Source organism: Aedes albopictus, chromosome 2, assembly GCF_035046485.1.
Source record: "Aedes albopictus strain Foshan chromosome 2, AalbF5, whole genome shotgun sequence".
Lineage (NCBI taxonomy): Eukaryota > Metazoa > Arthropoda > Insecta > Diptera > Culicidae > Aedes > Aedes albopictus.
Genome location: NC_085137.1, coordinates 437,088,284 through 437,110,890, shown reverse-complemented (window position 1 = coordinate 437,110,890; position 22,607 = coordinate 437,088,284). Strand labels below are relative to the sequence as shown.

The 22,607-nt window shown below is 37.0% G+C and overlaps 2 protein-coding genes across 2 annotated transcripts in view; both read right to left on the bottom strand.

The window, feature by feature from the left end:
* Positions 1-5,086, bottom strand: part of LOC109402582 (transmembrane protein 258) — a 60,162-nt gene extending 55,076 nt beyond the window's left edge. Inside the window, exon 1 of the mRNA XM_062853687.1 lies at positions 4,963-5,086. The gene's annotated coding sequence lies outside the window, so the exon portion shown is untranslated. The remainder of the gene's footprint in view (positions 1-4,962) is intronic.
* The window catches only part of LOC109402566 (uncharacterized), a 55,851-nt gene extending 38,224 nt beyond the window's left edge, over positions 1-17,627 (bottom strand). Inside the window, exon 1 of the mRNA XM_062853686.1 lies at positions 17,252-17,627. The gene's annotated coding sequence lies outside the window, so the exon portion shown is untranslated. The remainder of the gene's footprint in view (positions 1-17,251) is intronic.
* Positions 17,628-22,607: the final 4,980 nt, after the last annotated feature.

Here is a 22,607-nt window from a genome sequence, read left to right as displayed (position 1 = left end):
ATATATATATATATATATATATATATATATATATATATATATATATATATAAGAAGACAAGAAGACAAGAAGACAAGAAGACAAGAAGACAAGAAGAATTTTTGAAAATCCACCTAGGAGCTCCTAAACTGGCCTGATATTGAAGCGATTGAAACATTAGAACGAAGTAATTTAGTCTCATAGTAAATTAGAAAAATAAAATTTAAAATTGTTGGCCAAATTACCCCGACGAGGGCTGAACAAAAACATCTCATAAGACTTCCCTTGTTTAAATACCTTAAATAACTTTCAAATTAGTTTGTTTTCTGTACACTTCAAGTTGATACTATATGATTCAACACCAAGCGAAGCATATTAAGTTTGTATTGCATTAGGCGATAAAAATTCTTTATTGGAAATAGGGTGCTCATATTACCCCGACGGTTCAAAAACGACCCAAAAACAACACTTTTTTCAAAAATCATATTTTGGCATTTAAACACGATTAGACTATGATATTTTTATGCAACTAGTATAGTATTATCAGAAACATTCTGACCATATGATGTACGAGAGATTCAACGTTGTTTTCTGCATCTTCAATCGACTTTTGCTTAAGGTGGCCAAATTACCCCGATTTACCCTATACACTATTGGAGTTCAATCACGTCATTCGTCATGGGGCGCCTTGGGTGATTCATCTTTTTGCTCTAGCGAGAGAATGAGTGAGAGACGTTCATTTGTGAAGGATGGATGCAGCCGGCTGAAGCCAAATCGTAGTATCGTGTCGGTGCGTCTTTCCTCGCTCCAACGATAGTTTTGCAAATTTCGCGATTATTTGCATTTGTGAATTATTCGCGAGCAGTCGCGCGTTGTACTTTGTACAACAACCATGCGTTCTGCAATATTTTAGGATCCTGATTGGTTAGAGCACAACTGTCTTCGGCAAAGTTGTTGTAAATGTCATGAGCTACTTGCTACTGAAAGTTGATTCGCAATGCGTCTACTAGGCGGCGCTAGTGAGCATGCAAATTTTATATTTAATATCTCAGGATCCTGATGACTTATATGCTCTCTTCGGGAAAGTTGTTTGGTAGATCAAGAGCGTATAGATGATTGGTCGTTTAATTTGAAATTAACCCAGTAGGCTGCGCTAGTGGGCACGTAAATTTTATATCTTATGTATCTCAGGATCCTGATGACTTAGAAATATGGTATCATCGGTGAAGTTGTTCATTAATTCAAGGGCTTTTACAGATGTTTGGCCATTTATGTAGTTTGAAATTCTATCATCAGGCCGCGCTAGTGAGCATCTTATGTAACTTAGGATCTTGATTGCTTAGAAATATGGTGTCTTCGGCAAAAGTTGTTTGGTAGGTCAAAGGCATATAGATGATTGGTTGTTTGATTCGAAATTTCACCACAAGGCAGCGCGGCCGTGTGCAGCATAGTTGTCCCATGTTCCGAAACAACAAACTGAGAAAAACGCGTTTCAAGTTTCAGCCTTGCTTCCTTCTCTATGGACAAGTGTAATAAAAACACAAAGTGAATTCATCAACATAGCTTTAGAATTAGTATTTCCCGGATGAAAAATGACCATTCATTACATGGTAAAGATTATTAACATATGACTGGTTTTATTGTTCACAATAAAACACATAGTAGATATATTGTTACTTTTTACAATAGAAATCAAGCCCATATAGTTCGTACAATAAGTGAACATTAGCTTTATTAGTGACTAATTGATTCGATTGTTTTTCAATAGTTCTATAATCATTTAAAGTTATTATCACTAAACATTAATTTAATTGATTTTTATATAGTTGCAAAGTTGCCTGCAAAGTTCTCATGGACTTTTTATTAAAAAAGAGTTTATTTCTCAATTACACTTAAAAACAATTAGTAATTAGTATGTCTTCTTGTCTTCTTGTCTTCTTGTCTTCTTGTCTTCTTGTCTTCTTGTCTTCTTGTCTTCTTGTCTTCTTGTCTTCTTGTCTTCTTGTCTTCTTGTCTTCTTGTCTTCTTGTCTTCTTGTCTTCTTGTCTTCTTGTCTTCTTGTCTTCTTGTCTTCTTGTCTTCTTGTCTTCTTGTCTTCTTGTCTTCTTGTCTTCTTGTCTTCTTGTCTTCTTGTCTTCTTGTCTTCTTGTCTTCTTGTCTTCTTGTCTTCTTGTCTTCTTGTCTTCCTGTCTTCTTGTCTTCTTGTCTTCTTGTCTTCTTGTCTTCTTGTCTTCTTGTCTTCTTGTCTTCTTGTCTTCTTGTCTTCTTGTCTTCTTGTCTTCTTGTCTTCTTGTCTTCTTGTCTTCTTGTCTTCTTGTCTTCTTGTCTTCTTGTCTTCTTGTCTTCTTGTCTTCTTATATATATATATATATATATATATATATATATATATATATATATATATATATATATATAAGAAGACAAGAAGACAAGAAGACAAGAAGACAAGAAGACAAGAAGACAAGAAGACAAGAAGACAAGAAGACAAGAAGACAAGAAGACAAGAAGACAAGAAGACAAGAAGACAAGAAGACAAGAAGACAAGAAGACAAGAAGACAAGAAGACAAGAAGACAAGAAGACAAGAAGACAAGAAGACAAGAAGACAAGAAGACAAGAAGACAAGAAGACAAGAAGACAAGAAGACAAGAAGACAAGAAGACAAGAAGACAAGAAGACAAGAAGACAAGAAGACAAGAAGACAAGAAGACAAGAAGACAAGAAGACAAGAAGACAAGAAGACAAGAAGACAAGAAGACAAGAAGACAAGAAGACAAGAAGACAAGAAGACAAGAAGACAAGAAGACAAGAAGACAAGAAGACAAGAAGACAAGAAGACAAGAAGACAAGAAGACATACTAATTACTAATTGTTTTTAAGTGTAATTGAGAAATAAACTCTTTTTTAATAAAAAGTCCATGAGAACTTTGCAGGCAACTTTGCAACTATATAAAAATCAATTAAATTAATGTTTAGTGATAATAACTTTAAATGATTATAGAACTATTGAAAAACAATCGAATCAATTAGTCACTAATAAAGCTAATGTTCACTTATTGTACGAACTATATGGGCTTGATTTCTATTGTAAAAAGTAACAATATATCTACTATGTGTTTTATTGTGAACAATAAAACCAGTCATATGTTAATAATCTTTACCATGTAATGAATGGTCATTTTTCATCCGGGAAATACTAATTCTAAAGCTATGTTGATGAATTCACTTTGTGTTTTTATTACACTTGTCCGTAGAGAAGGAAGCAAGGCTGAAACTTGAAACGCGTTTTTCTCAGTTTGTTGTTTCGGAACATGGGACAACTATGCTGCACACGGCCGCGCTGCCTTGTGGTGAAATTTCGAATCAAACAACCAATCATCTATATGCCTTTGACCTACCAAACAACTTTTGCCGAAGACACCATATTTCTAAGCAATCAAGATCCTAAGTTACATAAGATGCTCACTAGCGCGGCCTGATGATAGAATTTCAAACTACATAAATGGCCAAACATCTGTAAAAGCCCTTGAATTAATGAACAACTTCACCGATGATACCATATTTCTAAGTCATCAGGATCCTGAGATACATAAGATATAAAATTTACGTGCCCACTAGCGCAGCCTACTGGGTTAATTTCAAATTAAACGACCAATCATCTATACGCTCTTGATCTACCAAACAACTTTCCCGAAGAGAGCATATAAGTCATCAGGATCCTGAGATATTAAATATAAAATTTGCATGCTCACTAGCGCCGCCTAGTAGACGCATTGCGAATCAACTTTCAGTAGCAAGTAGCTCATGACATTTACAACAACTTTGCCGAAGACAGTTGTGCTCTAACCAATCAGGATCCTAAAATATTGCAGAACGCATGGTTGTTGTACAAAGTACAACGCGCGACTGCTCGCGAATAATTCACAAATGCAAATAATCGCGAAATTTGCAAAACTATCGTTGGAGCGAGGAAAGACGCACCGACACGATACTACGATTTGGCTTCAGCCGGCTGCATCCATCCTTCACAAATGAACGTCTCTCACTCATTCTCTCGCTAGAGCAAAAAGATGAATCACCCAAGGCGCCCCATGACGAATGACGTGATTGAACTCCAATAGTGTATAGGGTAAATCGGGGTAATTTGGCCACCTTAAGCAAAAGTCGATTGAAGATGCAGAAAACAACGTTGAATCTCTCGTACATCATATGGTCAGAATGTTTCTGATAATACTATACTAGTTGCATAAAAATATCATAGTCTAATCGTGTTTAAATGCCAAAATATGATTTTTGAAAAAAGTGTTGTTTTTGGGTCGTTTTTGAACCGTCGGGGTAATATGAGCACCCTATTTCCAATAAAGAATTTTTATCGCCTAATGCAATACAAACTTAATATGCTTCGCTTGGTGTTGAATCATATAGTATCAACTTGAAGTGTACAGAAAACAAACTAATTTGAAAGTTATTTAAGGTATTTAAACAAGGGAAGTCTTATGAGATGTTTTTGTTCAGCCCTCGTCGGGGTAATTTGGCCAACAATTTTAAATTTTATTTTTCTAATTTACTATGAGACTAAATTACTTCGTTCTAATGTTTCAATCGCTTCAATATCAGGCCAGTTTAGGAGCTCCTAGGTGGATTTTCAAAAATTACTAGATTTTAGGTGATTTTCCAGTGGTGCTCAAATTGCCCCATTGGCCAAATTACCCCGACTACCCCTACTATAGGAACTATTGTCTAATTTCGATTTTACATTAAAAAAAAATTCTTATTTCACAAACATTTAGCACCAATGCGAGTTTCACTGGAAGCTACCACTTCTGTAGTCGCAGCTTATTTCATAATCATTCAATTTGCTTTCAATTCATTATAGAGATAGCACGATTGCAATGTATATACTTAAATATATACAGTAAATTTATCGTGTTAAGCCACCCTTGTACTCATTTGACGGAATATAAAACTGAGTGTTTGTACTTACATTTTGATTTGTGTTTCAAACATCAAACTTCATTTCCACACTTTTGTAGAAATAAATATGTGCACTATTTTCAATCAGGGTTCAATGCTGCTCCACTATAGAAAGTAGTGTAGCATCACTCTCGCCAGCTAGTGGCAACCAACTGGCGGCGCTTTTACTAGTGACACGGTCTAGTAGCTGCCGGTCCAAACAAAATTCATTCACACTGACCGACCATGCGCAATCAATTAAATCTCTCGCGTCTCGCGGGCGCGGAACAGGTGGATGCGCTCTCGCGAAATCTCCTGCGGTCGTCTTCATGAATATATTCAATTGGCTCTCCCGCTTATTTTGTTATCATTTCGATGCAGAGAATGTCAATGTGAGTTGGTCGATTTCTTGGAACCCATATGCTATTATTAATACAACTAGAGTGTACCGTAAACCAGAGTATCATTGATCAGCAGGATAAAGTGGATCGGCTTGACGAACCTCATGAAATGTTCAAATAAACATTTTTATTGATGATGATGAACCTGAACGTGTTTGTGAAATATCTGTAAGCATATGAAAATCCAGTTACATAGGTACTGTTTCTTTTAATTCCCACTAGTCAAGTCGAGTCAAGTACGAAACAAAGACGACTTTACAGTTGAGCTCGAAATACGTATCTGTCATAGGATGCAAACACTTCGTTGGAACAGAACTAACTGTATTTGTTTTTTTTACTTATTTTTCATTGAATCAGTTACTGTTTGGCTACTGAATGACATAAAAATCATGACAATTGAGTTTCATTGATATATGTATAAATAAATCGAACTTTTTACATATGTGATTCGTATCGCATTGAGATATAATTTCAAACAAGTATGCTTTTCCTTAATACTAAATAAGATTTAATTAAAAACCACTGGATTAACTCTACAGGGTATGCTAGAGTTGAATTTTATTAACAAAACTGAAATGAAAGCGCTTTATTTCAATAAAATAGACGATTTTCCGATGCTAGCCTTTAACTTTTCAATGAATTGCCTACCTTTAGGCGTTATCCACATATGGTTGGGAGTCGTCCATAAATGACGTAGCTTTTTGGGGGGGAGGGGGGTGTTTGTGATTTTGTGACGAAGTGTAACGATAGGGGGGTAGGGGTTTATGATATGCTACGTAGTTTTCTACTAAGCTTATTGAAAGCAAAGTATCATTATCCTGTAAATAAAAAAATAGGATGGGGCGGGGCAAGATGGGTCAGTGCCATTTTCGGGCGCATTACTTATGTTTTGATTATGTTAATAATTTTGTTAGATGACCAGCATGAATATACAAAAGTTTGGGGCATTGATTGAAAAATTATTCACTCTCATTGGAATTAAAAAATAAAATGGTTTTTAGCCATTTTTCTTATGCGATACATTTCATATAATCCCCATATAAACGGCCGCGGGGCAAGATGGGTCACCTTCAATTTTGAATGTACTTTTGGAGCATTCCAAAGTTATCTATTTTTTATTACAAGACTATCTCATAAATGACTTCAATCAAGCGGAATGAACGCTCAAAATTATAACATAAAATTATGATAATTTTTTAGTGAAAACATCGATTTTCAAGTCGCCTTAGGACCACTCAAATCGTAAAGTTTTTTATATTCCAAATAAATTTATAAAATGTTCACTAGTAGCTCTTGTTTACTCAGTATGGATATGGAGCATATATGAATGCCGAACAAATCTCATATTTTGACGTTTTTCGTTGAGAAAATGTGAATTACTTAAAAGGTGACCCATCTTGCCCTGCACTTTTTTCACGGTACAAAATCGATCACTTTTTAAAACTGCTTGTTTAACGTCATATTTTGTATTTAATGAACTTTTTACCGACTTTAAGCATAGCTAACTAATGTAATAAAGAGTAGCGGACGAATACAAACCAATACGATTTGTTTTTACAAAGTTATGGTGATCCATCCGTAGGTGACCCATCTTGCCCCGCCCCACCCTATATATATATATATATATATATATATATATATATATATATATATATATATATATATATATATATATATATATATATATATATATATATATATATATATATATATATATATATATATATATATATATATATATATATATAGTATGATCTTTTTTTTCCATCACATTAAGGACAAGGATTTGGAGTACATAGCTCCAATTTTCTCGATCACAAATCTAAAGAACATTCAAACTTATCTGGCTAAAAATATAACTTGATGCTTGCTCCCGCACAGTAAACATTAAGTTACATTTTCAGCCAGATCCGTTTGACGGTTCTCTATATTTGTGCTCAAGAAAATTTGAGCTGTGTACTCCAAAATTGTCCTTAATGTTAATAACAAATAATGGACATACATCCCGGCTTCCTTTTATAAGGCGTGCAGGTATCGGACGCAACAACTGTATCTGAGAAAATGGTTTTGAAATCTTGCGTAAAGAATAATGAAAGAATAATGTGTATGAAATCAATGTCGCTCAAATGCTTCTCACGACCAATAGTTGGCTGCTTGCTTTAGGGCACTGGACGCCGCTAAGGTTGCAAAGGAAAATATTTTGGCATTATGGCATTATTCTAGGATTTGCTTATGTATAGTTTCTACAGGACTTCCTTGAAGAATTCCTCTAACAATTTCTTAAGTTGCTCCTCTAGCAGCTTTGTAAGAAATTCATCAGTGTGTTCTTTATAGGTTTCCCCAACAGGAGAAGGATAATATTTTCACAGGAATTCCTACTGGGAATCCCAGAAAAAGCTTTTGAAAACATCCCAAAAGGATTTGTATGTCAAAAGGAATCCCTCAAGGAACTTCCAGAAGAATTTCAGAAGGAACTTTTAGAGGACTTGAAACTTGAAAGGAAATCGTAGAGAAATTCCGAAAGAAATCCCGTGAGAAGTTCCTGGAGCAATTTCAGATGGAAGTTTTGGAGAAATCTTTAATAAACTGCTGGAAGAATCTCAGAAGGAGTTATTTGTAGAGTCTCAGAAGAAACTCCTGGTTCAATTTCTGAAGAAAACACGGAAGAAATTATTGAAGGAATCCCGGAAAGAATTTCTGAAGGAATCCCGAGAACAACTTTTGGGGAATCCCGGAAGATATCCAGATAGAACTTCTGGTAAAATCTACGAAAGAAAATCCTGGAGGAATTTCAGAAGGAGTAAATGGAGGGATGCCGGAAAAGTTCCTGAAAAAAAAAACCTGGATAAACCCTAGGAGGAAGTCCTCGAGGAATCCCGGAAGAAACTCCCAGAAGAATCCAGGAAAGAATGCCTGAAGGAATCCGAAGAAGAACTCCTGAAGGAATCCCAGAAGTAACTCCTGGAGGGGTTTTGAAAAAATGCCGGAGGGATTTATTGCAGAGATTTCGGAATGAATATCTGAGTGAATTCCTGAAGGAAACCAAGAAGGAACTCCTGGAGGAATCCCGAGAGGAATTTCTTTAGGAAACCCAGAAGGAAGTTCTGATGGAATCTCAAAACAAATTCCGGTTAGAATCCCTGAAGTGATGTTCGAAAAAACTGAAGGTGGAACAGACGAGAAGAAAACTTTGAAAGACCTCCCGAAGGAAGCCATGGATAAACTTTTAGAAAAACCTTAGAAAAAAAAAATTCCCGAAGAAATCTCAGAAGGAACTTTTGGTGGAATCTAAGAATGAACTCCGAAAGGAGTTTTTGGAGGACTACAAAAAGGAGGAAATCTCAAATGGAATCCAAAAAGAAATTCTTGGAGAAATTCCAGAAGGAAGTGCTGGAGGGATCAAAAAGGGAGGGGGGTATTAAATATCGCTCAAAAAAAGCTACGTCATTTATATGTATATGTAACTTTATATGGAGTCAGGGGCCACACGAATTTCTTAAAAATCGAAGTTGCTAGGAAGCACATGTTTTTCAGATTGGTCATCTCAAAGGACCAGTATCTTAAATATAGATGTGGTGCAAAGATCAATCTATGGTCACGGGATACGCAAATTTTTTGATAACTGAAATTGTGAGCCTAGGTGTGAGTACAACATCGTAACAAACATCGTTACGAAAACGAAATCGCCCAATGCTAATCATGAAGTGTTTGGTCGTCCATCGTTTTTTAACCGTTATGTGGCCGGCAAACTTTTTGCTTTTTTCTACACTGAGGATACTGCAACTCCGAGAATCATACGAACCAACTATGATTTTTTGCCACAAGATTTTCTTGCGAAAATCATAGTTACGAACTATGATTTTGGATTCAAAGCGTCAACTATCATTGTCATACTGTTACTGTATAAATTTCATAACACTCACGTATGAAAATCATACTTATAACGTATAAAAACTGAAACTATGTCTTATGATTATCGTACATATTTTTATGAAATATTTTGCACAAATTTAAAAAAATCGCAACCTGGAATCGAACCAGGAACGTCAAGGTTGGCGAGTGCGTACTTTACTCATTCGCCCATCGACGCTTCGGAAGTTGAAGTGGTTAAAAGCCAATAATAGGTTTTGTTGTTTTGTAGCAATGGTGTTTCATAACACATATTATGATTTTCATACGATGCTGCTTATGAGATTTTTCATACGATAAGTCTTATGGATTTCGCTTTTCAATGTGTGAAAAGCATACGAGAACTATGAAATGATGGAAAAAATAAAACTAACTGACTCATAAGATGTCAACTATGAAAAACATACGAACAGTATCCTCAGTGTACACCGTGTATTTTAAATGGGTGCTGGGTACCCGGGTACCCTGCCGGCCACATAAGGGTAAAACAAACTTTGAAAAGTAAATCGATGGGAAGCAAGTAGAGTGTGACGTCTGTTTCTCGGTGGTGTGGGGAGGAAATGTTATTGTTTTACGCTTTTTGCGCCTCAGAGAGCACAACCGACCTTCGTTCGTTGGGTTACGTTTAGGCGGGCTTCGTTTGAACTGGGCGCCGATTGGGTGGCCTGTAGCCTAGAACACACTGATTGATAAACAATCGAAGAACTGTCGATTCAAAACTTTTCATTCGAATTAAAAAAAATGACCTGTTTGCAACATTTTTAAATTTTTGCTTGATGTATAAGTTGTCATCTAAAGTCATAGATAAATAATAATTAAAAAATAATTTATCGCTAGAAATGCTCTTCATCTGGAGTACAACAAAAGTCTGACTTTTTATAAGCTTCAGTCATCAAAACCATATGTTTTTGCACAAACGCGGATTTGATGACCTCGGCGCGTATTTCAAATGGCTTGGCGCGGATTTTGCGGTTTCCAAATCGACACTTTTGTAACAGCCCTGAGTCTGGAATATACAAAAAAAAAACATGTTGTCTACGACCGCGAAGCGATCTGACACATACGGAAAACGCTATTATCTTCAGACCACCTGAGAGTGTTTTACATTAACATAACGGACAAACGTCTTGAAATCCCGCTTCAACAGTGCATCAGAACTTCAGACGCATAAATCTCAAGAAGCAAGCTTCAAATAACAGTGCATTTTATTATTTTGTTCTTGCTCACTTGTAATAAGCTTAAAATTAGAAGATCAGGTGCGCTCGAAATCGTGAGTAGGTGCCAAAGTCGGCCATTGTGACGGCCATTTTGGGATTCTTATAAGTCTGTCCTTAACATTGAAAAGTATTTTAAAACATGTTTTAATTGGCTTTTTAAACTAATTCCAGATTGGGAGCGTCCATAAATTAAGTCACGCAAAATTTGCCCTTTTTTAGCCCCCCTCCCCACTATGTCACACTTTTTGTATGAGACCTCAGACATTTTTGTATGGATTGTCACACTTTACAAAACCCCCCTTCCTCCCCAAAAGCGTGACGTAATTTATGGACGTTCCCTATGCTGATTTTGGGGTAACATTAAAAACACCCTTACTGGCGGGGATGATCCAGCCTCGGGCTGAAAATCCCCATAATAAAGAGCCAATAATAATAACACCCTTACTTACTACCCAGCAAACACACGATCGCATATGATATTGCATAGGATGCTAAAGTGGAGGCGATATACGTACACTTTACACGCGGGTATATGGAAGCATGTATGCATATGGCCTCCACTTTAGCATCCTATGCAACGCCATATATGACTTTGTGTTTGCTGGGTAAATGCGTGGTCCATGATTTCAAATATGTTTCCCAAATTCTTACAAGTTATATAACTGGTTTTGTTATAATTTTATTATTATATCGTATTTTGTTATCAGGTTGTTATTGAGCATTATTTTATCAATTACTAACAAAGTTATGGATATGTTATCAACACTTGTTTTGTTATTCATATATATGTAACACCATACTTACTTTGTTATGATTTGAAACAAATTGTGTGTTTTCAGATTGTTATCAATAACACGCAGAAAAAAACATGGTAAATTCAAAAATATTCGAGGTAAATTCAAATAAATTGTCAATTTGTTCAGGCCACTAAGGGTATGCGGTATGGGATTTTTTCAAAGCGAAACGAAACGAAACGATATGTGAAATTTCTGATGCGATGCGGTACGAAACGAAACGAAATTCAAAAATGTTTCGTGAGATCGATACGAAATCCGAATTCACTCGGTATTTTTCGAAACGAAACGAAATTTTCGAAAAAGTTCCGCGGAATTTTGCAGTTATATCAAATTGATCAGGAAATGGATGCTGCGTGTTTGCATTTTTTCTAGCGGTGGCGTGGCGGTGTTTCCGTTTAGTCACATCTTCAATTTGCTACAGTTCCATTTATAAGTTTGTTGTTGGGGCTGCCGTTTTTCTAGCATTTCTCACATCAAACCCGACATTGGATTTGTCTTCGGTAAGCAAAAATGCTAAAATAATACATTTATTAGAACAAACATGAAAAATAGACTACTCACAAATTCGGTGATCTAATTAGGAAACACCTCCTCACAAAACTAACAATTGAATTCCTATTCGCATGCATCTTATGCAGAATGAATGACTAGTGGTGTTCAAATACAATTTGATATGTCTAAACATTTCAGATAAGTACCCAACTTTGCGTAACAAGAATGGAGGACCATTTGGGCCCTGGACCGATTCTGACCACTTTGAGCTGTAATTCAGCCAATATTTGTAACCGTTGGTTGCAAGAATAGGCATTGACTCTGCCAAGTGCAACATTTAGGGTTACCTCCTTCTGACGCACCTTGCCCATAAGGGACAACTACTCCCATCTAGGTGTGAAAACATGAGAGTTCGTTTTCTAAGCATCTATTAGGTCAACTTAAATTACATCAATACACGGAAATTGTTAATTTCGAAAAATGCATGATTCTCGACATGGAATATAGAGGGCTAGTCAAGCCAGAATCCGATGCCTACACAGTAAAACCGCTCAGCACTAAAATTTGTAAGCCCTACTCATAAGTGCATAATTTCCAGACCACACAAAAATGTGTTACAGTTACACATTCTCAAAAACAGCTCGTACACTCGTCTAGATGCGAAATGTCGATATTTTTTTTGTTTTCCAAGGTCACTAGTAAACCTAGCTAGATTGCTGTACAAAAAATTTTGCAAATTTAACGATTTTGCGGACACAGCAGCTGATTTTGTGAATGTGCAAGGGTTACACATTTTTGGTGTAGTCTGGAAATTATGCACTTTAGTGCTGAGCGGCGTTAGCGTGTATCACTCATCCTAGCTTTGCTAATTCTTTCTTTCTGGCTCAAGACTTCAAGATAGGTAGAAGTGCGCGGCGCGATTGAAACTCAAAGTGTTAGTTGACTTGTAAAATGTGCGGAATTTAAGTAATTCTTTTTCCTTATATTTTAGTGTTAGTGGAGATAGCCAAAACGTTGAAAGGTTAATTTAAAAGAATGTTTCAAGTGCATAGTATTTGTTAGAGAAGTTAATTTTGTTAGTTTTGTACATAACCTAAAAGAAATATATTATGTATAGGATATTGTGTGGAGAAGCATAGAAACACGTTCCTCGTGGATTGTGGGACACGGATTACTATGGAAAAATGTAAATCTAAACGGAGAACTGCGATCTTGCGAACATAACCCCAAAATAGACACTAATCTGAACCTGAATAAGCCAACATTGGTCTTTTTCCGTGTATTTGCAATTTTATGTAAGGAAGACCGATTCTTCGCTGGACAAACGTCAAATCGGACCACTCGAAGATCAAAAACAATAGAAATACACTAGAGCTCCAATGGCGCTGTAGTCACATTTCTTATTTAATTGAATTAATTACTTGAACTGTAATAATTGAAAGTTCAAGTGTCCAGCTTGTAGAGGATCTTTTGTTTTGGTGAACAACATTTGTTTGACACTTCTAGGACCGCTACAGACGCTGTAAGGTCGTGGCAAACTAGATGTTAGTCACACGAATAGTCGCGACATTGGACTTCTGTGGCTAGTTATTCAAAAACACCCCTGAGCCAGAGATCAACCCTGCTTGTACTCCGTTGGAGACAATTGCAGAAGAGAGATTACGCCAATAGTCCAAGTTACAATCGGTCGGTATCTGGAGTCACCACTCTCTGGACTGGAACGGGTTTCCCGGAAAATCAGCGAGTGGCCATTGTGGACGGCATTGTCGGACGTCATTTTGAAATGCCATTGGTGTTTAGGACGCCATTGATCGACGCCCGCCCCGGCCAATTGTAGACGGAGGATCCGCCTATTCTCCGCTTCCACGTTGGGTCGTCGGACAGTGTTCACGTCGATACCCTAGGTCTACAGTTCCTGAACAGATTGGTGAAGTCCCCATCCCGGAACAAACCGTAAGTCGCGCTGGTTAGTTTTTCTATATTTAAGCATACCAAAACAGCTGTAAACATATGTGTAAATAACGTGATCACGTAGAGGCAGGTTAGTTAGGTCAAAGTTCATGAATAAATCCCCTTTATGTTTGTAGTTGCCCCGTTACCAAAATCTCGCCTTTTCTTCTAGACAAGGTATTAAGTTTTGCCTAATTTACACACATTCCGGTATATCACGCCCTTTTCCGATGTAAATTTTCCAAAAGCTGAAGTTTCCCACCCCTCCCTCTTGAAATCTTTCCGAGGTTAGAAAATCAAGGTTAGTGTGACTGATTGGTTTCAACCCTGGTGGATGAACCCCTTTGCATTCACGCAATTCATTTTGAGTTTTATGCTGCTTTCGATGTTGGAGAATCTGAAGATTCTGAGATTGTAAACAAAATTGCATAACGACCCTGGGAGTTTTCCTAGTCTCGTTTGGAGCAAGGGAAGCGTTACAAGGAGTTAAATATTGTACTAATTTACTTGGAGTTTTGCACATCTCATTGCATAAAAAAATCAAGTCATTTGGTTCAAAATTGACTGAGTTAGAGCGCAAAGTGCCCAAATGATCTCAGATATTTTTTTTTAATATTTAGCAACACATATTGAAAATTTCAAAATTTACAGCAATAATCGAATAAGATTACTCCAATGACTTAAGATTACACCAATGCGTTGCATCATTGTGATGATGCTATAAGATGCATATGCTCGAACTACAAATAAGCCACATTCTTCAAACCAATCGTTATCTGCACTAGATGTGTAGTTCAAAGAAATCAATTGCTTCATTAGGTGAAATTAAGAATAAACGCTACGTATCCAATGTATAATAGTTCAGACACCGAGAGTTCTATGCAAGACCGTAGAGGGGGGAGCCTGGTTCTAAGCTATCCCAAACGATAAAAATATTTGCCAGAATTATCCCCTGAAGAAGACTATAATACGAGTCGAAACGTTGGGAAATATCTAAAACTTTCGCTTAACTCCCCAAGACTGCAGTGCCGAAATTAGTAGCTCTGTTAGATGCTCTAATATCAGTTGTTTATCTGAAACATGAAGCATATGATATGGAAACATCAACTACTAGATGTTTACCAATCAAGCTAAAGAGAGCTTGAAATCTACAACCTTCAAAGAAATGATAGATGATTGAATTTATCAGAAAATATCCTGTAAAACTCACAAAGAATGCTTACGAAATAAATGCGTTAATCATTGAAGCATTTGCAAACTCGATCCGCAATCCGCAAATTCTAAAAATATAAATACAATAATCTCTAGATATAAGGCCAAAAATTCTACCAGATAAATCTGTACTCAAGATTCTACATGTCAAGCTTTGACATGGTTGATGTGCATGCCCTTCTCACCGAGGACCTGGGATCAAAAAACTACTCCCAAAAAATTCAAAAAGTATTTTCTACCTTCAGGTCATTTGATTCGGGACTAGCCTAGGGCTGTAGCTTTATAAATCGTACATGTATAATTTGGCCAGAAAATTCTACTGGATTTCTTATTAACGAAAGAAATAAGAGCTTAACCGTGAATAGCGTTTCGTCATACACAGGCCCGCATCAAGGATTGTCCGAGGCCCAAGCGGATGCGAAGGTCCCTTGGTAATGAGCATACAAACAAGGTCTTTGTAGGGGGCCCTAAAATGTGGGGGCCCGGAGCCCGAATAACCACCCCGGCCACCCTGGTCATACCGATGTAATGGTAAATCCCTTCCAAGAGTTCCATTAAAAATTTAAACTGTTTCAAAAAGGGCATTTACACAATGAACTTGTTTTCGAAATTAATTAAACATTCCGCGGAATTCCGTTTAATTTCGTCAAAATCTATTTTTTGAAGGCGAAATTTTTAGAATTTGTCGAAACGAAACGAAATTCAAAATCATAAATTTCGCCTGGTTGAATTCCGTGGAATTCCGCGGAATTTCGTTTCGAGGTGTAGTTGGCGAAACTTTTCGGTATACCGCATACCCTTACAGGCCACAACAATAAAACTGTTTGAAGCAAATCAAACGTCACATTTGAAGCGAAATGGAGCGGACCTGGTGTGGTGGTTAGAACACACGACTATCACGCCGAGGACCTGGGATCGAATCCCACTCCCGACATACTCGCATAATGTGAATTCTTCCTTCGGAAGGGAAGTAAAGCGTGGGTCCCAAGATGAACTAGCCTAGGGTTAAAAATCTTGTTAATACCGACAAAAAAAATTGCATTCGCTTCAAATCGATGTTTGAAACAAACATGCATCTTCCGACATCTTATGTTAGAATGTAGACATTTTTGTTTTACGTGGTAGGGCGTCCATATACGAAAATCTTTGCTTCCCCAATCAATTTATAAATTCTTTGCTATCAATAGCAAAACACACCTCTCCCGTGACATTTCCAATACAAACATCAAGGGGTTCGCATACGCTCCCGAAAACAACGGGATTTCGTTGATTTTTTTAGGGAAACTCAACACTTTTTGGAGGAAGAAATCTTTATCGCTCTTGCAGCTGGAACTTGTTGGACGGCGGAACGGGGGGCTCTCCAATGGGTATTGTAGAAATGAATATGTAAGTGAGTTAGTTTCAAAAATATTAATTTTAGTTTTAAATATTTTATCAGTTTACCGAATAAACATGACTATTCTTGGTTCAAACGAACGCAATTTGTCTTTGGTCGCTGTCCATAAACTACGTAGACTCAATTTTGGCAATCTCAGACCCCCCCTCCCCCCTCGTAGACTTTCGTCCATACAAAATTTTCGAAATTTGTAAGGACAGTAGACTTTGACCAGACACCCCCCCTTCCCCCATCAGAGTCTACGTAGTTTATGGACAGGTCCTTGTGAACTTTTTTATTTCAACATTTGTTATTGAAATATTTTACAAATTCGCTATTATAGGTTGTTATTAAACAACATTTTTTTGTTATAATTTTTGTTATTTAATAACATGAAACTAACTCTTCCCGTCACTCAGCCATTTTGCCAAAATAACATATTTTATTATGCTGTTGCTATTCCCTTCTGCTCGGGATGTATTTTTTCAGTTATTTCAGGTTTAACGTTATAAGGTTTAATTATTGCGTTTTGGGAACTTTAATCCTAATCCTAAATAATTCCCGCTAAACTATCGTTGGAGCTAGCAGATACACCGGCACTACGCTTCTGCCGGCTGCATCTATCATAAACAAATAACGTCTCTCACTCATTCTCTCTTCAAAGCAAATGGATGAATCACCTAAGGCGCCCCATCACGACGAATGACGTGATTGGGTTGAACTCCTATATCGTATAGGAACTATTTCCTGATTTCGATTTCACAATTTCAGTGCACAAATACTCAGGTCCAATGCAAGTTTCACTAGAAGCAACCACTGCTGTCATTGATCATTGGTTATTTAATAAATGCTTACAATTGATCGTAAATACATCACAAATAAAAAAAAAATAGTTCCATCGTTTGGCTTTAAAGTTTTCTACTAATTTAATTCTTTTCTGGAATAACTGATTGTTTTCATCACTTACGCTTTGATTGAGGCTTTAAATATAAAACTTCATTTCCGCACTTTCGTAGAAATATATGCATTAATTTCAAACAGGGTTCAATTGTTGCTCCATTAGGTAGAAAGTAGTACCATTCTCACCGGCCAGCGACAACCAACTAGCGGCTGCTGTTGTTGTTAGTGCCACGGACTAGGTAGTAACTGGCCAACCCAAACAGAATTCATTCGCACTTACCATGCGCAATCAATTAACTCTCGCGTCTCGCGAGCGCGGACCCGCGGAACAGCTGGGTACTCTCGCGAAATCACTTTGTGGACCAATTGACTCTCTGGCTAATTTTGTTATCATTTGGATGCAGCGAATGTCGATGTGAGTTGGTCGATTTCGCGGAACCCGTATTATTCTCAAACATTCGATTTTCAGAACATACATACATATATAGAATCACGGGAATAGCCCACGGCAAAAGGATTGAATCGAATGCTCAAAGCAAACGTAGGTATAGTGGATCGCTTCGCCTCTTCAACTATAAGTGGCTAAGTATCTTACTCCGACGTCGAGGTTTAATTTCTCAGATAATATTGTGATAAGGATTGTGTATCGAAGTTTTATGTTCAGAGCTTGTTTCGTTCACAATTAGGTCTGAATGAGAGGCAGCATATTACATCAAAACACCCGTTATAACAGTATTTTTTTAACCCGTTAATGCCCAAGGTGTTTTACAATTCAAATCTTTAAATAAATTTGTTATAAAAGGTCAAATTCCAATAAAATAAGCATGATTAGATGAAAAAAAAAATGAAGTCTATGGTGTAATTCAAAAAAAAAATTTCATTATAGGTCCTCAATATCTGATAATTTTCTGGAGTTCTATTTCAGCACAACTTCTACGCTATCGTTATATTCTGATCCGTATAGATACAATAGAGCTCCAAACAAATGAGAGAGATGCTAACCACTTAAAAAGAATAGAAAAAGGACTTATAAATTGGGGCAGAAATATAACCCGATAAACGCCTAAAAGTATGCAATGCATGGTCCTTGTAGTTTCGACTACAGTGTTCCACATTTCTCAATTTTTTTTTTTAACAAATCAAATAAAGAGTGCTCACTATGTGTAGCATAATCAAAAGTTAAAATACTGTAGAAGTTATATTCTACACAGATAATGATTTCCAATAAAGTAATTGAGTTTTTCCTTCAGTACCCCACACACTCTCTTTACGTACTCACCATACGCAATTTTTCAGAAATGTTGCATGTTTTAATAAGAAAATCGTGTTAAGTACTGTTTCTTTTAATTTGTATCCTTTGACAGATACGTATTTCGACCTCAACTATAAGGTCGTCTTCAGTATCTTGTACTTACAGGTACATATTCCACTAACACGCCCAGGTTCATCGTCATTCCATGTTTTGATATAAAATTTCAACCAACGTCTCCGCTTATGTTTGTACTACTCCATGTTTTTTTATTCGTGAAAAATATGTGGGTTTTATGGTGTTATTCTGGCCACAATCAAAGTTACATCGGCTACATGAAAAATGATAAAGCACCCAAAAATCCAATCTTATTCGATCTACCAATTACAATTTAGAATTACGTACAAAAGTCTGAAAAAACATAAACATAACGGCAAGAATTCCATTCTTTGAATATGTTTCGACAGAGCGCTTTGAATCTGTGAAGTAATTCCAGCAGAAATTCATGAAAAAATGCTGGTTAAATGAAGTTATTCCTGAAGGAGTCCCGTAAAGAATACCTGATGGAATCCTTAGAGAGGTCATGACAGAAATGCCGGTCAGAAGCTGAGCACTGAGCAGCTATTCCTGCAAGTATTATAAGGTATCCTTATGATCTAGGATTGCCTAAAAAAAGCTCGGAAGAAATCTATATTTTTTTTCGGGAGGAATCTCTTAAGGAACAGCAACAGGAATCCTGGAAGGAATCTTTGAATGTATTTCAGCACAAATCCCTGAAGGAATGCAGAAAAGAATAACTAAAAAAATCCATGCAGGATTTTCCAAAGCAACCCCTACAAAAATCCCTGAAGAGAACTCCGGAGCAATCCGCACAGCAATCTCGGAAGCAATATCTGAAGAAAGATTCTCGAAAGGAATGCCTGAAGAAATCCTGGAAAAAATTCCTGAAGGTATCTCGAAAAAACCTCAGCTCATCTAGTCTCATCTCAATTCTTCACCATACTCTCTAACCTCTACATTACTGTTTTCTTTGCCCTCTTTTCCAACCCTCTATCCTACGCTCTATCATAACCTTCAACCCTACCCTCTACCCTAACTACTCTACCCAAGTAACCACGGTGCTGAAGCCTTATCGCATGCAGATATACGGTGTGTTGCCGCAGAAGTCGTCCAACTGGCAACCCTGTCACCCAGCGTTACTGACTGAAGCGTCGCGTCCAACAGGTGAAGCGTCGCGGCAAAACAAGTGACAGCCGTTACAAACAGTGAGCGAGCTGTCAACGATTCATTTCCGGTGATCATACCACATTTTCCGAGACACAGTGAAGTGCAGCAGTCGTAGAAGAAATATTCAGTGTGATTTTGAAATTATTTACCCTCTTTCATGCTTAAATACGGATGAGTTTTCGACCGAAGAGTTTGTACAATAGTGAAAATTGTAAAATTGAGCGGAGTCATTTTTTTGGTTAGAATTGAAGTTAGTTTAACTAGAGTGTCCACATTTGTATTTCCTACTAGGATAGCGATATCCGTTGACCACAGTTAAGATTCCCTAGTGTCAAGAACATAAATCTGAGAAATTCGTGTGCAGAAATCTGAATGTCGGTAAACGTTGAACTCGCAGTAAAGTTGGACGTGCTAGAAATACCAGGCACACCGAATTGTAAGTCATACTTTGTTTCATCATAGAATTATTATAAAACCAATACTTATTTCAGTTTGAAGCCTATTTCACAATATAGTTGCTATCGAAACGGTTTTGCCTTTTATTCTCGTCCTACCTCATGAACACTTAAGGTTGATTTAAAGTGGAAATGGCAATTATGCGACAGATTTAAGATTATACCACAATAATCGTAATTTGATTCTATTATTACCCATTTCCACTTTAAATCAACCTTAAGTTTGCATGTAAAGTAATGATTGCTCTAAATACACCCTATATCAGCATGCAATAAGGCTTCAACACCGTGGTTACTTAGGTACTCCACTCCCTCTACTCTATCCTTCACGCAAACCCTCTACCCGACCGTCTGCTCCACCGTTTATCCTACCCACTACCCTTCCATCTACCATGACCCTCTGCCCTTTTTCTCATAAAGCCCGATCGGTAGATTCCCTTTTTCTCATAATGCCCGATCGATAACATTCCATGGTCGCCATCTTGGATATGATCTGCCATCTTGGGTTTCAAAATTGTGTCGAACATTCATTTTTGAGTTCTACTCATCAAGCCCGATCGATAGTTACCCATATTGCATGGTATCTAAGCTCAAACTCTCATTCCGTGGCCGCCATTTTCGATATAGTCCGCCATAATGGATTTCAAAATGACGTTAAATATCGATTTTTGATTTCTACTCATCAAGCCCGATCGATAGATACCCATATTGCATGATATTATAGATCAAACTACCATTCCATGGTCGTCATCTTGGATATGGTCCACCATCTTGGATTTCAAAATGGCGTCGGATATTGATTTTTGAGTCCTATGTTGCATAGTATCCGAAGCAGCATTGCCGTTAAAAGCATATATTCTGGAGTTTTGACCGTCATCTTGGAACCTAAGCCGTCATCTTGAATTCTAATACCCCTACTACCACCTCCACATCCTAAGGAATGCGTATGCCAAATTTGATTGAAATTTATTGACGCATTCCAGAGTTATGCCTATGTTCCGGCGTACACATATACATATGTACGTACATACAGATAAACATACAAAAAGACAAACATACAAACATATAAACATACAAGCATATAAACATACAATCATAAATACATCGACTTTTGTATGTATTGATTAACAAGTCTGCCGAAGAAATGAACTTTAAATTATTAACCATTGTCAAGATTCTAGGGAAATATTTTTTTCGTATTGGAAATGAAGCTCATAGATCGTGACAATATGCATTCTTTGCAGCATCGTTTACGCCACCTAGTGCACCAATCACAAACTATATTGTCCGCTGTGAGCAAGCTATGGGTGTGGAGAACATCTTCTCTGAAGGAAGTATTCTACAATTTTGCATTATTCTGGAGATATTCACATCAGACGGACTGTCCTATCTATATGTAGAAGAATTCGAATGACCCCCAATTGTAGAGGCGCTAGGTGAGATGAGGAGAAAATGGTTTGTTTACATCAAAAATGTAATTTTTCGTTTTCAAAATTAACTATTTTTTTGCCTTTGTAGTTGCTATTTTCCATTGGTAATGGCTTCCATTATAATAATGATAATGATGATAATAATGATAATTATCATCATTCTTGATAGCCACGCTAACAGACACCGGATTGGCCAGCTAACAAAAAATCCGGAAGATCGCCTGCCGAAGGCATAGCAAGAGCTCCTCAAATTAATCACATAAATTGTTCATAAGTACCTACCGGATCTGAGCGCATCTGAAAGAGAATTAAATTTTCTTTCCAAAAAGTGCTCGTTTGTTTCTCTACGATGCGGAATTCGATACGAAAAAGTGAAAAAAGTGCATTTTGCCTATGCTGCGCCATGGCAAATTTTGGCGGAGTCACGTTTTTCATAGGGTTCTCATTCCTGCCACCAGAAAAAAGAGTGATCGTTAGCTTTTGCCAGATTTGCCTATAGGACGCTGGGCGTTCGGGGCATCTGTCCTATAAATAGGACGCTGGGCGGATATGGGTTAAAAATTTTATGTTTTTTTCTGAATCAATAAACAAGTAGGCCAGCTTGATAGCAATAATTCTTAAATATTTAAAATTTTGGATTGATTACGCATGTAAGATGCGCTTAAATTGCTAGAAATTAAAGAGAGTGTTTTTTTTTTCATATACATTATATTCATTTGTAGTGTCCAACCTATCATTATTATAAACACCTTGGGTAGATCAACCATAGCGTTCATACAGTACCTCTTTGTATATTGTCCTTGGCTAAATTAAGAATCTTCAATTTTGTTCAGACCATTAAAGCTTACACACATATAGAGTATCCGAGTAAGTACCCATCGCGGGACATAACTGACACATTCTACCGGGACGTTACAAAGTTTTGACGCCTTTTCGGTCAGATTTTCCACTATAACTCTATAAATACGACCGTAAACCTCAAATATTTTTGCATATTCGGATTTCTTGTAAAATTTGCAGTAAAAAATATCTGTGAAACATTTAGTTTTCATTGAAAAAGTA